The following is a 15,323-nucleotide window of genomic DNA, read 5'->3' as shown; positions in this document are numbered from 1 at the left end:
TTTTTCATGCTGTATTAGCAGCGTGACAAACTAGATGGCAGGCTTCTCTCTCAATTTCCCATGATGGGGGAGGAGAAGTTGTGCTTGCTGAGAAATTGTATTCTCACTTAATACAACGGTGAGTAGCAAAATGTTTGAGATTATTGCAATTCTGGTGGCTTTCAAACAGCTGCACGGTTCTTGTAGTTAAATAAACTTCTGACAGCCCACACAACAGGACAGGGTGTGCTCAAAGCCTCCAGGCAGGGATACTGTTGGTAATAGTTCAGGTGAGTAGAAGACAGGACAGGAGAGGGCCTTGAAAACAGAATTTGCACATCTTATTTCTGGGTAATGTACCTGGGTATGGCTGAAATTGAGGTAGGCTACTGCCCATGGGAGAGGAAGGAAGGGTCCTGTGAAAGCAGAGGAGTGACTTGGCATAGCATGAGGGCTGGCGTGTGCTGGCACAGCGTGGTACGTGATGGCTTAGGCAGCATATGGTTTTGTTCAGAAGTGTTTATCCCGTTGTTCTTCAGAGGATTATGCAGAGTCACTGATCTGAAATATTACATGTAAATCATACAAAACAGCAAGCCAGCTCCATTCGTAACTTTCAGCTAAAGTTGTTCATAGGCTGACAGCCGTGCATCTCCTTTTGTGCGAATCTGGGGCACGCTTGCTCAGCCTGCTGCTGTAGAACTAACATCGTTACTAGCTCTGAGTCATCTCTTAGGGCAGGGTCAAGCCCTTGGAATGGAAATACTTCTTAAATAAAACACCACAGAGCAACTGCCACCAGTGTTTCATTAGCTGTAATCAACTGTCACTTTAAGGGAGGCACGAGAGCTTCTAATTCACAGTTCACAGGAAGCGGTGCTTGCTGTTCCCCTGCAAGGGAAGGCTCCCTTGTGCTTGAGTGGGGCCTGCAACAAGGAAATACTGTATGATTTGGGGCCCCCACAGTCATTCTGATATCTGAAGGTGGCTGCTACGGTATGAATTGCTGAGCTGGTGGGAGGGCTGAATTACAGTGCTGTGTAGCTGTGCTGAGCTGGGGGGTTAGATGGAACAGAGGGACTTGAATCTCACGGGACTTGAATGCCATTTAAATGTGAAATGGTAAGAAAAAGTATGGGGGAAGTGATTTTTCTAAAAAGCATCTTTTTCAGATGCTGATCTTCCAGTTTGTACTGTGGAAAGAAGGAACAGAGCAATGGTGTTCCCATTTCTGGAAGGCAGGGATAGCAAATGAAGTTCTGTAGTGGAGGGTGACTGGGAGAGGAGCTTGGAAAGTCACACAGCCAACTTGTTGGCTGGCCCGGTGAATCCCAGCCTGGGACTGAGCTTTCTTGTTGCTGCCTGTCATGTTTCAGGAAACTATTTGTCCCACAGGCTTGTGGTTGGTGTGTTCCTGTTCTGAGTGGTGCCTGGTGTTTCTCAGGCACCTTAATTTCTACCGGGCTTTTACTCTATCACTGACTACATATCAGCCTGGAAGAAAGCTGTTGATGCTTTGAGTTGGTGTATGACACTGTAATGTAATAGTTTTAGTGTAAATGCCCCAAGGCATAGACACAGGGTGTGTGTGATTAATTAAAGCTGCTTTTAATTGAAGGGTGATTTATGAGTGAGAGTAACAGCAGTGAAAGTTAAAGAACAAAAACTGTGGGTGCAGGCCCGTGTTGCGGGCACCGCGGAGGAGCCGTTTAATAACGTTGCTGGTTTTCAAACTCAGGATGCAATTCATCTCTGAACTTCTGTGATCCATCCTTAATGCCAGAGTTCTGATGCTGGAGATGAACTGTAAATACCAAAGTTTAGCTCTCTATCTGGAGTGTTTCAGGTCATTTCAAGGGAACGAGTCCTTGAAGTATTTATTGGTGGTTTCCAAAGGTGATTGTGATGATTTGGGTGTTTGAACTGCTTTGATGGCTGTTTGTGTGTTAGGTACAGCTGTGTTTAAATGTGGAGGGGCTGTAGCCCGGATGGCAGGTTCGGCAGCATCCTTCAGACTTGCTGTGTGGGTAGCAAATTGTTTGTGCTCTGTTTACTGTTTGCTTTCATACTTAATGGCTCCAGAAATGTTGTTAGAAATAATCTTGAATAACAGATGTTTAACTAAGTGAAAACTGGATCTTTACTTGTTTTTTATATTTGAAATAAAATTATAATAGCACCTCTCATCACGATGATGGCTGATCTGTTACATGTTAAACCAGTTCCTTTACATTTAGCCAGCATTTACTTCCAACCCATTATACTTCTGCAAGCAGCAGCAACTTCCTCACTCTTTTTTAGCACTTCTCCCTCTTTACATCTCCCAGCTATTTGCTTCTAATATGAAGCACTTGGTAAATATTTTCTGCAGTGAGACATCTGTTGTGATTCCTAGTTAAGATTATATTGAGCTTTACAGGGAAGGGTGAGGGGTTTTTATAATATTTGACAGGGCTTTCCTGCCCATGTTTCTTCAGAACTGTTAGTGATCTTAGCCCTTATATTTGAGACTTAAATGGTAATGCCAGGGAGAAAAGTTTCCAATTTTATAAATGATTCTTAATTGGATAGCCATTTCTCATGGGCCCTGGGAGAAGTAATGAATAGCACTAAAATAATAGGATGTTTGTGTTGTCATAAGCTTGCAGAATACAAAACAGTCCAACGCTGCTTCCAAATATAATTTTGTCTCAGCATACTACAGAAAAATGCACTGAGTAGCAGATCTTCGTGAACGCAGTGAGTTGACTGCTGTCCTGAAGAAATCACCTTATAACCTGATGTATTATGCTAAAGGAGTTCTGGGGAACGAACACAGCAAATGCGTTTAAGTGGAAGGAGAGAGGCGCTCAGTGCAGTCAGCACCTGGTAACTCATGGGGTCACCAGACCTGTCTTTCAGCTGTCTCCATAAAAAGGAAAAAAGAAATCATACTTCTCATGGGTGTAGACACACCTCAGAGAGGTAAAGGGATTTGCCTTGTGTTATGTCAGGTCACACATTTAAGATTGAAGGGTGGGCATGGAAAGGGACTGGAACTTGAATCGTCTGATCTGCTGGCAGCAACATCTGCCGTTTGCCTCCATCCATCCACAGTGATTGTAGGGATTGTTCTGGTCAGATGTTGAATCTGTGGATATCAGGAATGTTAGCTGATTTTGTGTAGTTTGATGTTTTCTTCAAAGCCTGTTCAGCTTGCTCACACCAGTGCATGCTTCTCTTTGTCAGTTCTTCTGAGTATCCCACGAAATCCCTGTCTCAGCAGGTCTTCACCTTTTTTTTTCAGCTGGCTTCGGGCTTCTCTGGTCATCTTTCATGCATGCCTCATCTCTGTCTGCTGCTTTCCTCCCAGCTCCTTCTGAAATCTTCAAAAAATAAGCTACTTCATGTTTGTACATCGCTGGAGGATGCTGCTGCACTTTGCTTGTTTCCATTATTCCTTCAGTAGCATTAGCGCTGTGGTTTCATCCTGCTTTGCTCCCCAAAAACACAGCCCTGCATTTGCCCACAAAACCTTGCTGGGAATGAGCTGTGGTCAGGATGCACAGCATGCATGTGGTATCTGAGAGAACGGCTGGCATGAGGCTGGGAGAATAAGGAAGTGAGTAAATAATAAAGGAATTAGACTAATATAAATACCCTAATTTTTCATGTATGCCTTTTTGGGTACGTACACGTCTTAGTCTTAGCTCTAAGCAGTTTGTTTGGGTAAATACATCCGAGCATGACTAATCTGCATTTGTCTCCTTCTTCTCTCCTTTCCCAAAACATTGTACCGTTTAAAATGTTTCATTTTTCTGTCTATAAAAATATTCTTCTATGATCCAAAAACTTTTCACATTTTTCTAGAACAATTGGTGGAAGTGTTTTTATTAATCTTTTTATTAAAGTGCTCCTATCTGCAATACACAATGAAGGCAAGTGAATTGATTTTTTGAGACAGGCTGGCTTTTTATCCTTCAGAAATGATGACTCATGAGATTCATCCAGCCCTCATCTGTATTCCTCCCCCAGCTAATAAGTTAAATGTGAGTTTTATGTTTGTATTAAAAGGCAGCCTGTGCTTACCTCACCAGGGAGCTTGTTTGAACATTGAGTTCACGAGAGGAAAACTTTTGGCGAAGTCAAACTGTGTTTCTGGGCATTAAGGTGCTTTAAAAATATGTTCCTTGTTCTTTGAGCTTGTTAATAGTGCATATGGAGAGTATCGGGCTGCATGAGATACTCTGCTGATTAAAAAAACAACTTCTGTTGCCATTCTGAGTGACACAGTGCTGCAAGTGGTTGTGCCGATGGAATGAAGAAGGGAGCGTGGAGGCACTTCAAGTCAGCGTTGCTGCTGGTGTCCTGTGCCACAAGAAGGCTGGAGCTGGCTGCCAGATTAATGAAGCCAAGCTTGTTTAAAGCTAAATCGAGTACGGCCACGCAGTTCTGCGGTGCAGATGTGCTGTGAGCCTGCAGCTCACTCCGATGCTCAGGAAATACCAATGCCACCTACTTTTAGGGCCGCTGTGCGTGCATAGCCACAGGACTCAAGGTAGGGCATTGCTCAGGGGCAGCTTCCAGGGCCTGTTTTAGGCACAGCTCCAGAACCCAGTGTGCTGCTGTGAGGTGGAGGGCCTAAAACCTGGGAGCCATGCTGGGGCTTTCAGGATGTGTGGAAAACTCATAACAACCTGTGTTGTACTTGCTGGAGTCTGAGATGTGCAGAGAATCTTCTCTGTTACGTTGCTCGGCCTAATTTAATTTTTTAATATATTCATTAGATCAGCAGAGCTAGGAAAATAAATCTCTTCAGTTGACTTTTTAAGGGGTTTTCTCATTCCTGCTCCTGGGAGTTCTAGCATTTACTGAAACCTATAATCATCTGCAAGTCCTTTTCCAGTGCTTTACACTTTCAAAGTGTTTTGCCAACGCTAATTAGTTATGTTAATGAGAGCCAGAGGTCTCTCTGTATGAAAGCACAAGGAAAGCTTTTGCTGTGTTCCCTTTTTTTAATGTGGAGGAAGAAGTGAATATACTGTGGTCCCACATATCTATACATAAAACTCTGTGGTAAGTGCATAAAAGGGAATTATGCCTTCTCTAGAAGTCATTTGGTGTCAGTTAAATGAGGAAAAAAATTAAATTTAAAGCCAGGTCCTTTATGTGAATCAGTTGCCAGGAAAGCATCAATTGGGATTAAGGATGGAGCTTGAGGAACCAGCCGTGGTACAGACTGCTTTGGAGAGCTGGCCTTGAAAAGTGGCTGGCAGTGGGTGTTCCAGTTGCATTTTTATTTAGTTGTTATATTCTTTAGTTGCATATTTAACTGCAGACTCTGAAGCAGAGATGCTTACTCCTGTTAGAGAGCCGAGCCTGATGCTGGTTATAAGATTTGGTCCTTTCATGATGCAACTATCGTGTAACCCAGAACAGAGCTGAACTCCTGAATTGCTTTTGCCCAGGTGCCGTCAGCATCTGTCTGATGGTGCGTGAAGCCAAAGCAGTGACAGTCTGGACAAGTGTCTTGCCCTGTCTTCCCTGCTGTTAATTATTCAGCAGCTCTACAAAATAAAGTCCTGTTTTTCCAAGTATTCCTTGATGAAACCCGAAGAGGTAACGCAACAGCTTGAGAGGCAAAGCTTTGCACAAAGAAATCCACACAACATCAATTTTTCCCTTTCTGGTCACTGCAGCCCTAATACTGCCTTGCAGATGTTGCGTTGACTGGTTTACTTTTGAAAAAAAATACTTTTGTAATTGATTTTCCAGGAACAATAAGAACAGACAACTATTTCCTGCCTCTGCCATTCCCTATGGTGGGAAGGGTTGGCTGTATTTAGAGAGACTGCAGAACAGGCATGTCCATGCTCTCCGTCCGCCAGAGCTACGGGCATCTTTCTGCATTCCTCCAGCTAAGGCCAGACAGTCTGCAGAGTCCTGTTCAAAAAGCCTCTGGAGATTTTGCAGCATTTTTATTTTCCTGGAGCCCTCCACAACAAGTGTGCTGCTGTGAATGGAGTTCTCAATAAGAGAACCTGCAGAGGTGCCAGTGATTAACTGGGGCACATATGACAAAGGGTTAAGCTTTGTGTCCCACAGAGTGCTCAACAAAGAATGCATGGAGTACACAGTGTCCTCCTGACTTCTGAAATACCATCTGTAAGAATAAAGGACGAAAGCAACTTAGACCATTAACATCACGTCTTCCGATGGAGAGAAATGCTTGGGGCAGAGCAGCACGGGGGAGGAAGAAGAGACTCTGCTATGGCAGAAATGGAAGCTGAACTGCCCATTAAAGTTGAAAGACTGAAAATGTCTGGTGGATAATTCACGTTCTTGGCTTACAAACTCAGTTAGGATTTGGGTTGCAAGTAGGGCAAGCACCAAAAGCATAGGTGAGACACATCTGCTGAAAAATGCAGGGCACTGTGTGAATCACTAAGGGATGTCTTTAGAGTTTTGTAGATAATATTTAGTTTTCCTTTGGATTCCCCTTAGTTGGTACCAGCAGCTTTCCTTAGTCTGAATTTCATCAGTGATCAACTGCCATAATGCTGCGTGTGGGCTGAATGCTATACACCATTCCTAACTTATAAGCACAAGGTAAACCATGTGCCAGTGCAAAACACAATCCCCAGAATTTCCAAACACTCTTAAGATTAAAAGTACATTATAATGAAGATAGTATGTGTGCCCCAAAACACCTAATTTCCCGGAAAAGTAACTTACACAATGCATATTTTGCAGTTTGATGGTTTTCCACATGACATCCCCAAATGAATGGGGAAATCAGTAACAAATGCATACGCTTGTTGAACAAGATCTTTACGAAGCGTAGGGGCTGTTCAAATGGTTTAGGGGATGAGCGTATTTATTACAAGCTGATAATCCTTGTAACTTGTTATGTTAAAACATAAATGGATTAGAGTATAGTGTGAGGAGTGTGACAGTGATTAATAAACTGCAGAAATAAATGTGCTAGAACCATAAATGATATTGTAATCCTTTAAGGGGAAATTGCACCCGTTTGTTTACAGTGGTGGTGTGACTCTGTGTTAGTCCAAGTTTGAGTCAGTGCCTCCATGAAAATCTCCTGACTTGCCTTCCAAAACAACATCAAAGATGAAGGGAGAAAAACAGACTTGACAAAACCAGGTCACTTCAGCAGCAAGAGCGGAGTGGGCTGAGCAGCTCTGCCTCCCAAACCAAAGCTTTATTTCAGGAGCGTTGCTGCGCTCCCCTTAGTGTGTCACTGGTGCCGTTCTCAGCAGTGAGGGACCAAAAAGCATCACAGCAGCAGACAAAGGGCTGTAGGCCTTTGCCAAAGCGTGGTGTCTCCTTTCAGAGTGCTGCTCTCCTGAGATGGAGGATGTGGAGATGCACAAGGCATCCCTTCCCAGGGGATCTCCTTGGGTTCAATTAAGTTATTATCTCAGTGCAAAATAAACAACTTCTTTCACCTGGGGCTTTCCTGGGTAGGATTTTGAGCAGAGCAACCTAATAATGTTTCCAGCTCTTTGGGATTTGAAATGGTGTTCTTGCCTTTTGGTGTAAGCAGAAGGTGATCACAAAGCATGTGGGAGATCTTTAATCTTCTAGATTTACATTTTGTAGGTTTATCTTATTGCTTAAGCTTTCTGTTTCATCTTGAGCACTGGCAAGGCAAGCAGGTAAATAAAGGTGGGCCCAGAGCACATTAATGTGCTTTTTTTTTCCTGAAATCATTGGAGCAGCCAGCCCCCCCCCCGTAGCCCCCTTGACCACAGCCCCACCCTCCCATCTGCATTTCATAAGGGTATTAGTGGTGTAATTAATAGTTGTATAACAGTACCTAATTAAACTCTGATCATATAGTGTAAATTTAACTTGATTATCGTTAGCCTCAGTGAACTCTGCAGGAGATTAATCCCCGCAATTCAATCAGCGCAGAAAGCAACAGGGCCAGTCCTGCTGAGGGCTGAATTTCCAGCATCTGGAAAGGCTCTGCCCTCCGAAATCCTGCTGCGGGAGGTAGTGGCACAGAGCCCCAGGTATCGGCCAGGGGATCGCATCGCAGCCGGAGCCTCACCATTCCCAAACTGGTTAAAAGCCACTGGGCTGCCAGCAGGTTCCTGGGGCGTGCATCTTCACATCACCGAACAAGGAGTCGGTGAGAGGATTAGGGCTTACATAAGAGTTTTATGTCTGTACTGGAGCTACAGCCCCTGTGTGTTAGTGGGCTGTGCCCACTGAGAGTTCATGGACACCAGGCCCTATGGAGCAACTAAAAGCCGTGTTTTGTTCACGGTGAGACTTCAAATACAGGACCTGGTCCGTGTCTTACAGAAGCTGGTGGGGTTTTGTCTGGGGGAACAGAGCCAGGGCAATAATGTTATTTGTTTATCTTGATTTCTCCAGATTAAAACGCTCTGTGCTTTCCTGCTGCCCGGTGTCCTAAAGAATGTTTCCCTTTTCATTTGCTAACATACCAAATGAGCCTTTGGTAAAATCATCTTTTCTCCTGTCTCTAGTCCAGAAGCACAGAGCGTGGTTTTTGTCCTGTCTTTCACCCAGCGCATCTGTTTGTTTGCCGCTAATAATAGTTTAATCAATGGGGCCGATCCCGGCGTGTTCTCAGCCTGACAGTAGTCCAGAAGACCCAGCTGACAGCAGGGCTGTTGTACGCATCATTTTTTTATTTTTTTTCCAAGTGTTTTGTGCTTAATTAAAAGCAAAGAGAAAGTTTTACTCTTGTTTGCATGAATGGTCACATCAAACAGTAGAGGAAAATCTAGGCCAAGCTGCTTTCAGCAGGCGAAGGAACATTATACCATCGCACCGCGTCCTTTCGGAGCAGCAATATCTCTTAATAAACGGCAGGGACCTTTTGAACTCTCTCTGACGCGGGGAGCTTTGCTTTTCATTAGCAGCCCGAAGCCCACCTTGCCTCTCCCTCGCTCGCCGCGGCGTGGCTGTTGTGGGAAGATGTGTCTGCGTGGGATGGGGGACGAGGAGTCCCTGCGGGTGGAAGTGCACTGGGTGCACGCTCGTTGCCTACAGAAATGGTGCCGGTTATGTAACTCTCTCTATGAGTAATAAGGTAAAACTCTGACAACTCCTCTGCAGGAGGTTGCGGAGGGTTTGGTGCTCTGGGCTGATGAAAAGGTAAGTCAGGGATTTGTCTCTTGTTGCCCAGGTGTGTGTTAGCGTTGCTGGAAAGGTGCTCAAAAATGCCGGGTTTAAATGTGTTTGCAGCCAGTGGTGCTTCATGCAAGCACAGCCACGCTGCCTGAAACCCCGTTTGTTACGGATCGTTTTAGGGCATGGATGCTTTGTGAAATAGCTCTGTAACTTGTTTGTACTGCTGCTGATTTCCTCAAAGATGATCGTGTGTCTGAAACACAATTAAGAATGTGCTGTTCTTAAGCTTAAATGGCTTTCCCTTAAATTTTATAGTGGCAATAACACTTTTGAGTGAAGGCTGTGCTCGGTCAGCGAAATGCTTTCCATTTAATGACCACAAGCTGTTGGTGTTGCTCAGAATGTGACTTGCTGGGGCTTTGCTGCTGTCGTTTGCGCTTGCAGAGTTGTGCTCAGCTGCTACCTGTTTGTCCAAGCAAAAACATCTGTGTTTTCCAGCAGGTGTGTGCTGGATGCTCGTGTACGTGAGTGCGGGTACCCACCCCTGCTCTGGTTTAAGGCTGCAGCTGTGGGTCGAGGCGGGTGTGCTGCTGTGACAAGGGCTGGCTGCGTGTGCAGTGCTCTCCTGCAGAGCTGCTGTGCCAGATGGGCACTTCGCAGAGCAGAAAGCAGTCCCCGGCTGCAGCAAAGAATGCCTGGGCTTTGGGGGGCAGCATTATAGGGGTTTTGGTTGCTCTGTTAGCTCTGCATGTGTGAGATGCTGCTAAAACTGGTGGCTTCTGGTCAAAACTGTTTAAAAAATAAAAGGGTGCGGAGAAGGGCTGGACTCTGGGTGTAAGCTCAGAAGATTCAAACCGTGGGACACGGTGCCTAAATGAACCTACAGAGGCAAGGGGATCTGAATTCTTCCCAAAAAGCAGTGTGCCTGAATCCAGAGCAGCCTCAGGCTATGGGACTGGCCTTGCGAGGGTAAACGTTGTCCTAAAATGAACCGTGCAGCAGAAAAATCGCTTTGCATTAGACACAGGCTCGCATTCCCCTGGGACTGTGAATCTCTTGTACTCAATTTTTAGGCTCCCTTTTTTATTATCTAAAAGCTACTTGATGTCACCATTCTTGTCACTTTTGCTTTTCCATTTGCTCCTTGCAACGTTCAGCTGGAGTAGCAGACTACCAGGGCCCACATCCTATTTCATCTTTGTCCTCCTCTTCCCAAGCTTGTGTCTGATGGTCCCAGAGACCAGGCTGGTCCCTGCCTGGGTGCGAGGCTCTTGTGTGGGCATGGATTTAACCCGAGGGCTGCCCCTTACCCCTGTGGGCTCTGTGGGGACTTGCTGCCAGTTTTTATGCTGGGGTAGTGGTCGTTTGGCATTGCCACTGCCCTTCTGACATGTTGCTGAAGCTTTGCCGGGAGCAGCTCGGGACATTTTGTGCCCCAATCCCATCTGAGGAGCATCAGCAACACAAGCTGAGGCTGGCTGCTGGCATTGTCACACCTGGGGAAGGGAAGGGCTCTCACACAGCCCTCCTCAGCAGCAGCTGTGGGACACCTCTGTGAGGTTTCCCAGGGAGGTGGCTTCGCCATGCTACAGAAATGGCATGTCCCTTCAGGAAAAATAACATTGATAGCAGTTTTCTGCTATCCGTGGGTGCAACTAAGAAAAAATAACATTATCCCTAGAGACTGCAAGTGGGTTGAGGCAAGAAATGTCTCATGCTGCCAGCTGTGGTGTAGTAAAGATCACTCTGCAAGGCACAAATTGCCTCCAGGTGTGACCCATGCTCACTGCTCGGCTCAGCAGATCCCAGCTGGGGTTCCTGTTATCCACCAAGAGGCATAACAGAAGGGCGAGGAGGCAGGCTGTGTGCTTGTGGTGCCACGCGGCTCCCTTCTGGGTTCAGCTGGGCTCCCTTCCTTGGTCAGAAACAGCTGATAAATGTGAAATTGTGATTAGCATTCAGATACAAAGATCTGCCTTCTGCTAGCTGATCCCATTCACAGGTAAGCAGACGTTTCCCTTTGCAGGTTCTGTAGGATCTAAGTGCAGGAGGATTGGAGCAGGTCTGTGCCCCATAAGAGCTGCCTGCTGACAGCATGGGAGCAGCAGTTCAGGTGCCAGAGCCCCAAGCAGGCACACGCTGCGGGGGGCTGAGATCGTGGCACTCACCGAACTCACCCCGCAGGGAGAAGTTCTGCTTCTGGTCACACTCACTGGGTCCTGCTGCTCCTGGTGGTCTCAGGTTTTCCCCAGCAGTCCCAGTAGGTTATTTCACAATAGTTTTGTGTGCGCTTTGCAAGGATTTTTGGGGGAACCTGCTCCCTGCCGTAGTTGATGGCACCCGTTGTTTCTGCTAGGTGTAGGAATTGGATCAGTTGCACAATGCTGAGATGCTGCTACTGTGCTCTGGCAAGGGGACAGGAGATATCTGGGGAAAGGCTTTTCCTCAGTCTGTTTCATCCACTTCTGTTTTCTCCAGTTGAACCAGTTTCAGCTGGTTGGAAGCTAATGAACCAGTTTGATCCTGGACTTGGAGCTGAACCAGAACAGCTTCGGTCACAACTGAGCTGAAAAGCTCAGCTTCCACCCACCAGGCTCCCTGCTTCTGCGGTGCAATTGAACTGCAGCACAGAACTGGCCAGGAAACAAAGTAAATGCACATAACTAGTCACAAAATTAATTATAATAATTAGAACTGATGGGCAACCTAGCTGGTAACTTAAGCACAGCTGCCAAGAGTTAACCACGCCTCGAGGACTGCGCTCTGCTGTCACCTTGAGGCCAGCCCTGTCCTGCTGGGTTCCGATTGCTGCCTCTCAATGTGTCCTCTCATAGGATGGCAGGACCTTGTTCTCCTTCAAACCTCTGACAAAGTTGATTTGAAGCTGGCAAACAAACCACAAGGTTAGTGAGGAGAGGGGAATAGGGCACGAGATCGCATGAGCATTTGTCCTTAGGAAGCCAGACAAAACAGCAAGAGCTTTGCCAGCTTCTCTACAATGTAGATTTGTACACAGGAATTAAGTTTTAAATTGAACAAATGCTTAAGGCAATGAAAACTTCATGTTCAGTGCCCTGATGTCTCTTGCTGGATGTCTCCAGCACATACTACTGCGTATCTGGACATCAGGCCTCATACCGCCAGCAGCTACTGGAGAGCCTCTCCTAGCTCATTTGGTGGTTGTGTCTGGGACAGGGGTGTGTTAAGACACCAAACTGCAAAGTGGAAATGAACAGATCCACGTGTGCAGTCCTCAGGTGATAACAGCACTTGGTTGCTTCTGGGATGAGCCAGGCCAGAGCTGGCAGTGAGCAGTTGTTCCTCTTATAGCCCCCAAGTGATAAAGCTGAACACGTCTCTAGGTGGTTGTGTGAAAGCAACGGGGGTGTGAGTTTTGCAGTATCTCTGCCTGAAGTTGCTCTAGGAACTCAGCTCTGAGAGTTGCTGGTCTTGACTTTTATTTTATTTTTTTATGTGCTTCTAGGATAAACTGAAACACTCTCTAGAATCCAGGTTAGCAGAACATGGGAATGTACACGCCTAAGAACTTGCAGTGTTAACCCAACTGCGAGGTTATAAATAACTGTAAAGACTCGAGTGAAAGCATCAGTGATAAAAGCAGGGGGAAGGGATGGGCCTTGATAGCGTTATCTGTGCAGAGAAGAGGCTTTCGGATAACGGGAGGTATCTGCATGTCTCCTGGTGAAACCTTGACATTTTAATGGTGTGTTCTTAGTGCCACCCTCTTTAGCCTTGTTGCCTGTTTGTTGAATTGGAGAACTGTAAATATTTGTATTTGTTCATTGCTGCAAGGGTAGGTGAACAAAGGTCCTTGAGAATTTTTAGGGCCAAGCACTGTAAAACAAGAGGGAACGGCTGGGAGAATAACTCTGGGCAAAGAGAGTGAACTTGCTGGGAGCTGGCCTCAGAAGTGCCTCAGCTTCAGAAAATAAAAGCTTTGCTTTTGGAGGGAGGATGGGAAAGAAGGAAAGTGACTTCCGACATGCAAATAAAAAAACTAGATTAAATAATTGAGTGTTCATCCATTTCAGCGTAGCTCTTGGAAGATTTCCCAGGATGTCTTTAAAGAGCTCATTGTTAAACAGTGGGACGTTCTTTCCCCACAGGTATGTGTTAAAATAAAAACATTTCATTTTCTTCACTTGAATCACACAAAATTCTTCACATAGAGTTGCTGGGCCTGGGGATTACTGTGAAGGCTTTTGGGAAATGGCTCTGCTGGGCTGACTTCCATGAGATGCGCCGTGTCTGTGTAGCTCTACAGTCCTGGGTGTTGTCCAGCAGGGAAGGGGAGCAGCTCAGCACACAGTCTTGCCCGCCTGTCTGTAAATGGGAAACCGTAGGTTTGACTGGAGTGATGTTTAAACCTTTGTGTCATCAGGAGCAAAGTTGGATTTTTCTGTTCTTTAAATCACCCTTTTTCAAGACATTTAAAACAGTATAGTATTTTTTTTTTGCCTCAGTCTGATTGGCTAAGCCATTTTTTTTTTCTAGTTCAAGTGTTTTGTTGCAGAATTAACATATATCTAATTACTTCCAAGCTTGTTTTAACATTATAACACAAATATATTCACATAGGAAGCAGTCCTCCGTTGTTTACCTGAAGAACAGACAGGCTTTTTGCTGATATTGAACCCCATAAGGAAGGCTCTGAGCCCTGGTGGCCAGGTCCTGCTGTTCTCTGATACCCTAGGGAACCTAAGGAAGACCAATCAATTGCAATGTTTTCATTGAATTTAGTGGCCCTGTGATTAGATCGTCATTCCCTCTATGGACTCCAGGAGTGGAGTAATAAAGGATGAATAATGAAGGCAAGTACAGGGATTGTTTCCATGCTGAGCTGTGCCAGTGCCTCTGGCATGCCTGTCCCTCGAACCTATTTGCTGCTCCGATCTCATCTTGTCTAGAATTTGACTTTGAGTCTCCGTGGTGGGTGGATCAGGCAGCCCCTTGCCCAAAGCACTACTTCAGCTGTGTGAAAAATATTTTGCTGGGCAGTATGTTTATCAATAAGCTGATTCTGCGTGGAGATGGAGCACCACGTCTGAGCTCTTGTGGCAGGGCTAGCTGATGATGTTGGACAGCGAGCAACTGTCACTTCTTGCCACATCTCCCATATTGCAAGTAAGCTGATTACAGCATGTGGTTGAGGTGGGCAGAATAGCAGTCTAATCCATCACAGGGCTCTACCCAATGTCAAATCTTGAGTCTGTTCTCAAGAACACGGAGAAATTCATCTCAGAGGCACAACGAAAGCTGAGGAGCAGAACAGTCACCAGCTTTGCTGAATAAACTCCATCAGTGTGAGTGTTTGAGGGCTTGAAGACCCGCATCCCTGAGCAGCAATAAAATAGGATTTGTGAGGAACAGAAGCAACACAGAGTCTGTCTGAAAACGTGTCCTTGTGCATTGTTTGGAAATGCAGCACGTTACACTTGCAAGCAACCTGAGGAGCTGGAACAGTCTTGTATAGAAAATGCAAATGCATTGAGGCCCAGCTGGTAGTGTAGGGCTCTTAGTAAGGCTTTCACCTGAAAGCTGTGGCGAGTGGTGTACAAAGAGACTCTGAGCCATCTCTTTCTTTTCACAGTGTAGCAAGGTGCCAATCCCTAAGGCAGAGATAACTGTGACTTCACCTGAACCAGTACAGGAGTAGTCCACCTAGTTGTGGCTGTACCCTTCTGCACCGTCTCACACTGGTGCTCAGCTGTAGGTCGTCCTTCTCTGCTTCAAGAGGTATGACCGTCCCTTCATGCTTTCCTGGTAAGAAAGCAATGGCATGGCCTGACTTCTCCATCCCTTTTTAAAAGGGAAATTTTTCCCATATATTATAAGACGTAATGTCTTTCAGAAATGATCCCTCCTGTTTTAGCTCTCATTTGGCCAAAGCACGTGGCACATCGTTGAATCTGAGTAGATAAACAATTGCGCTGGTGGAGGTGCTGCTTAATATTAAACTGTCCAAGGCAGTTGCTGAATCAGCTCCTTGATCTTTGGCAACTTTTGTACTACAGCAGAGTTTATAGATGGAAACGTTAGGTCCTATATGGTGTCTTCAGGTGATGCTGCAACATATGGGGCACTGTGGCTCAGCTTTATGGAACAATGAAACTCACCAAATGCTTTGAATGGTTTCCTCCCCACAGATCTTTGTATCTGCTCTTAACATATTTTCCTCAGTAGCATTTCATAGGGTTTAAGAACATCTTGGTTGTGTT

General features: G+C 45.6%; 1 protein-coding gene across 1 annotated transcript in view; it reads left to right on the top strand.

Annotated features, from left to right (window-relative positions):
* Positions 1-8,970: 8,970 nt before the first annotated feature.
* Positions 8,971-15,323, top strand: part of PASD1 (PAS domain containing repressor 1) — an 88,650-nt gene continuing 82,297 nt past the window's right edge. Inside the window, exon 1 of the mRNA XM_068697242.1 lies at positions 8,971-9,108. The gene's annotated coding sequence lies outside the window, so the exon portion shown is untranslated. The remainder of the gene's footprint in view (positions 9,109-15,323) is intronic.

Source organism: Anas acuta, chromosome 13, assembly GCF_963932015.1.
Source record: "Anas acuta chromosome 13, bAnaAcu1.1, whole genome shotgun sequence".
Lineage (NCBI taxonomy): Eukaryota > Metazoa > Chordata > Aves > Anseriformes > Anatidae > Anas > Anas acuta.
This window is presented reverse-complemented; position numbering and strand designations above follow the sequence as displayed.